General features: G+C 35.2%; 1 non-coding gene across 1 annotated transcript; it reads right to left on the reverse strand.

The window, feature by feature from the left end:
- Positions 1-3,623: 3,623 nt before the first annotated feature.
- Trnaa-ggc (transfer RNA alanine (anticodon GGC)) lies at positions 3,624-3,696 on the reverse strand. Its single transcript has one exon. It is a non-coding gene; the product is annotated as a tRNA-Ala (tRNA).
- Positions 3,697-6,000: the final 2,304 nt, after the last annotated feature.

Genomic DNA, 6,000 nt, shown 5'->3' on the forward strand with positions numbered 1-6,000 from the left:
CAATTTCATAATTTTACAGACATAATCAAGTGTACATACAAAAGGGTTGGGCCAAAAGTTCTAACAACATTATCGTGGGCCCTTCCCTAAAAGGGCTAAGTAATTTGTATCATTTTATACCATAATAAATAAGTGTATAACCAGCATAATTTCCACACCTATGTCTTAAAAAGGTACGATACATGATAAAAACTCAACTGCGGTTGGCTCTAACTACTGATCTCTCGAAAAAGTTTGGACTGTCTCTCCAGGTTCGAGCGAACTAAGTTTGACTATATATTTTTGTTATCAATTACATCAAAAGTAGCAGTTTCCTCTACTAAGATTACATTAGGGGAAATACTCATCAAACGTCGACAGAAAAATATACATGAAAATACCATATATGAGTATTTCAAAGCGCATGTTATCACCTACATAAATGCCCTACTGGTTTCATAGCAGTTGCCGGCCCCAAATCGCACTTTTTAACAAATAAAATAAAAATCTGTCTACCGAAGAGTGCAAACTTTGACAGAACAAAGTTACGTACCTGTCCAGCATTACTATGTTTTAATGTTGCTCTTTTATTTTACATTTTAATGGAATAAAGGCCTGAGATGTAACACCTTTGCTTACATTTATTCAAAATTTCATAACAGTTTTTCGGACCTTTTTTATTTTGAATATAATTCAGTACCAATAAGCAATTTTCAAATAGATATAACTTCCCAAACTTTTCCTTGTCGTGTGCAAATATATTGTTTAAAAGTTTACCTAGAATGTGATTTCTGTTATTATGCATGGGCATTCAAACTAGAATTCCCCAGGTGTTGCTTGCAAGTGTCGCAAGTTCGCTAATGTAACTTAAAAACAACAGACAAAATTTTGAAACATATTAATCGCTGTACTATTATAACTGCCGTTTTACATAGAAATCTGATTGATGCAGTAACAAAGATGCTTAACTGAGAAAAAATAGACTGTATGCCTGGATGAAAATGATAAAGGGCCAGAATACTGCTAGGAGCCGGAAACTACTGGGAAACCAGTACATAAATCCTTTTTCCAGTCTAAGAAATCTGCTTCAAACAAAAAAAAAATACTATGAAAAAGAAACAGGGATAAGAAATAATATCTCTTGAACTAAAATTCACTCAAAACCAACATTATATATCCTATTTTTTGCGCAAAGGTTGAGCGTACTACATTTCATAATGATTTACAATCTCATAAAACGCTTAAACGTGCCGTGATTTAGCGCAAGAAACACACTGGCAATAACAAAAGTTATCATAAGACATCTTCAGAGTTATCACAAGAACTCCGAGACATTTGATAAACCGGGTATAAATCTGTAAGCCGGTGCTTTATGTTTGTAATTTTGCATTATAATTAGGTAATGTACGGTAAAACGAGCGAACGGCATTTCCGAGATAGAGCGGAAGGCCGATTTAAACGGCTAATTGTAAGTATTGTTTATGTTTTTGTCTTGTCATTCATTTAAGTTGTATTTTTTCGAAAAACGGAAAATGTAGTTCCGTGTAGGATTGATTTAGGCTTCCAATGATCTAATCTGTTACAAAAACAAAATTATATCAAGCCCGGGAGAACATTTCTCCCTGACGAAGCGAACGATGATTTGTAGAATATTGAACTTCCCAACCATAGAAATGCCTCCCCTTCAGATTTCTTGAAAAAGTGCATTAGTAAAATATCAACCCGTAACAAGAACTTGTCCTTTGTGCAAAATAAATTACTCCCGAAGGATTTCTTAAATTTGTAAATCGATATTTTTCGAAAGTAGTGGAGCCAAAGGGCAAGAGATGGAGCAAAAGGTTCGATGTTGAGCGCATGACGTATTAGGACCATTGAATTATACACATGTATGCATGGCATAATACAGGATGCCACTTTTTCGAGGTCAATCATGATTTTTGGCACGGTTATGTACATTAAAAAACGTGTGTCCGTGCAAATTCGACAAAATCGAATATTTTCAGTTCTACCGCGAACAAATTTATGATATTGGATTGGTCGATAGCACTTGTCTCCCATGGCGTCATTGGTACATTTACTATCCGATTTTGACTTCAAGCTCAATATTGTAAATGCTTACGAACAATTTAATTTCTCATCAAATAGAAATAAAGGGATTATTTTTTCAATATAGCATTATTTGATAAAAAGTGTAATTATTAAATAACACTAGTAGCTACACTACATCAGAATGGCTGTCAGACAGGTCTTGAAACAAAATGAAGGTCCTTAAAACGTCCAGGCCACAAAACAACAATAGCAGTTTATGTCCTGATTATGAGCTGACAGGTATTCTGAAGTAGGGATTGACTCAGATTCAGGACTTTGTTAATCAACTTTAAATTAATATAACTTATATAACTTGAATATGAGTCAAACCATGTAGGTACTTTTTTTTCTAAAAACACACCAGTAAGACTCTATTTAGATAAAAACAGAACCAGTCAATTTGTAATGTTTTCTCTTATTTTGTAGATATACCACTTTTAGTGAGATGACGCCTGCAAATAACCTGAGATTAAACATTATAAAGCCCAATTACATGTAGATGTGCCTTATTTTATAATACATTACCTGTCCCATATGAGCCAACACAATGTTGGACATATTAAGGCCAATAAGGAAAACTAACAGTTCCCTCAATACAACCCCATATGAGCCATACAATATGGACACACTCAGACCGTGTAACAAAATATACAGTCATATGAGCTAATCTCAGGTTATATGTGAAGAATGATATAGAAGGGAACAAGTCCAAACAAGTACAAGTAAAATAGTTTCCTGCGGGAAACATTTTTAATGATATAAAGATATTTCATTTAACTATTTTCAACATTGTTTGGGGAAAAATAAATAAACGTTTGTATCAGGAATATAGTTGAAAATAATCGATCAATAGAAGAAGGTCTATGGAGACTGGTGACCGTTGAAGACCGGAGACCGGAGAGAATGTCGAACATAAAACAATTACGATATTTCTTTTTAAGAAAATGATTAAATACCATTGTATGAATAATTCCGTGCAAAAATAAAGATAACACACAAGATTACACAAAAAAATATCTCTATTTATTATGGCAGATGCCACTACGAATGTTTTAATTGTGTAGATTTTCACTATAAATAATTTATTGTTTGTAAAATTTGAGATAGATATTAAAGAAACATTGATAATATTTTTTTTCAAACACATCATGCAAGATTTTCTACCTTGAACGGTAAAATAATTATAGAAAATTGGAAATATCACGTAATAGTTTTATGTTCTTAATCAGATGTAATTCGAGGTAAATCCGTAACGTACCGGCAAACGGTATTTAGCTAGGTTTTCGAAATGGTCAATTAACCAATCATGTACGGTTAATAGATCACATGCTCCTCCATATACCGAAAACAGGTCACGTGCTCCTCCATGCATCAAAAATTAAACGCGTACCAATACCCTGCGGGCTCCGGCCCGCAGGGAATAAAGCAGGCCATCAATTAAACGGCACACATTTTAATTTGTACTGTTCTATATCATTTGCTGAGTCTCACGTTCTTTGTTTAAATGTAATTTTTGTAAACTTTTATATATATATATATCACACGAAAAATCGGCACGCCGCAGCCGGGACTCGAACCTCGGGTCTCTGGATTGCCGGTCTAGTATGCTAACCACTACACCACAGCGGCCGTTGCTTTTTCTTCGTGCTAATTGGTGTTATATATTTAAGCTATTTCCCAGCCAACATTTTATATCGGCCCGACATCAAACCGACATGGTTTTCTATGACGGCCCGATGTCGGCTTTAACCTCGGCTGCAAATAGGAATGATGTTGGCCCGACATCGGCAGAACAATATCGGGGCGACATCTTAACGATATAGGCCCGATATTTCTTGCCGACATCGGGCCTACATCAAAACAATAGCGGTGCGATGTCAGCCAACAGAATCCTATATCGACCAGGTATCATCCTCATGCTAGCATGTTGATGACATCTAGCAGCAAGCACTTGGCACAACCTGCAAAAGCACAAAATAAAAGATAATTATTTTACAAAATTAGATAATAAAGACATATATTTTAACTTAAATGTGCAAATGACAATCACTACCATGATATGCATGCCGCGAAATCATGTGACAAATATTTTCAAACATAATTTTACATCTAAAAAAGAGACAAGCAGATAAATTGTGTTTTTCCAATAATTTTAAGTGTAAAAATCAAATTATTAACAGCGTTTACAGATTTGTTGAATCATCATTACATTAATAAACCATGCTTTTCATCACCTTCCTTTGTTAGCTTTTCTTTTTGGCGCTTAATCTGTTAATTGTAGGACTGCAGTGAATATTTTCAAGCTTTTCGTTTAAAGAGTGATTTTTATGTAGTCAAAACATAAATATTGAATTTAATAACAAACCACATATCATTTCCAAACTCAACTATGATTATTTTAGAAATTCATATCAAAATGTAGAATTATTTGCTGCATGATTTTCAATTCAACAGAAAACGCAATATCGTACCGATGTCAATCCGATATACAAAATACTTGCATTGATAGGTCATGTAGGCCCGACGCAGACCCGATGTATCTTTTTTGATCTAACATGAAATTTGGTTAATATTGTTCTAGTTATTGAAATCATACACAGGACAATTTATTCACATTGTTAAGTAAACAATGGCATTGCAATTACAATTTTTCAAAATACTCAATATGTCGGCACTGCAGCGGACCGACGTCGGCCAATAGTCGGCATATTTTGCCGACATGCCGACATTAATCCTATATCGGCCCGATATGGTCATGCTGGCTGGGTTATAGCTTTATTGTGACGTCATCACTTTTATTACCATAGCGGCGAGCTATTTATAGCTTCTTTTACCGCAGTTGGCTGACTCAGTCACTATTATTAATTTTCTTATGGCAAACACATTTATTGTTTTATAAGACCATTCCCGCCCAAGAATGAATATATATATATATATATGAACATATATTTATATTTGGAAATAAAGCCAAATCGCCAATAAAAATTTGCTCTAAGAGTGGGTCGTTGATAAACAGAAGATCAAGTACACAAATTTTATATGACATTTATTAAATATCAAAATTGGACTGAAAAAGGCTACCGTATCATTTAGGCATCTTATCAAAATTCAAAATTGACCGTGGCAACCGATGTCTGTGGCACCGTTAAGCTGCTAGTGCTTTGTGACGGCCTTGGCAACAACATTTCACTGACTGAAGAAGAATTTCTTAGTAAATTTAATTAAAACAATAAAATGCGTCTGTGGCTTTCCATATTTTAACAAAACAAAATTCAAAATTGGACCGATATAGGCAGAATATACCTTTCGGAAATCATTTCTTATTTTTCTAAATTGCTAAATTGTCTGTGGCTTAGCGGCAGCTGGATCGATATGCGAGTGATGGCAACATATGAGGCGGTTATCTCGATATATCTGAGACATCTGGAAGAACTACATGACGAGATGAAGAAGACCACGACCAAGCCCCAAAAATGTCGCACTCTCAAAGTAGGCATTTAGGGGGGAGGTCAAAGAAGACATCTTCGAAGACCGAAGACGTGGAGGAATTCTTCTAGACCCACCAGATGAAGGAAGCAGTCCATGGTCCATGGCGGAGCTGAAAACTGGAAGGAGTGAACTTGTCTGTCCGTTTTGCTTGTCTGAGGCACCGAACCAAAAACACCGGTCTGAAGCACCATTGCTTGTCCGTGCGTCTATATGTCAGGAAAACCTTACCCGCCCGCTTCTTGATCCTTTATTTTAGGCAGCAACACGTTCTTTAACTAAACAACATAATGTACACAATGGTCTCATTGGCCTCCCGTGTATTATTTCATTAATAAATCTAAAAACATTTGCATTTTATTTGGGCTCATTCAGTGAATTACTGAATTTCAATCAAATAGGTCACCACTTTAGAATTATAACATACTCAGGGCTGGGAATCAAAAC

The sequence above is a fragment of the Ruditapes philippinarum genome, unplaced genomic scaffold (genome assembly GCF_026571515.1).
Source record: "Ruditapes philippinarum isolate M1 unplaced genomic scaffold, ASM2657151v2 ctg1882_1_1_1_1, whole genome shotgun sequence".
In the NCBI taxonomy this organism is placed as follows: Eukaryota; Metazoa; Mollusca; class Bivalvia; order Venerida; family Veneridae; genus Ruditapes; species Ruditapes philippinarum.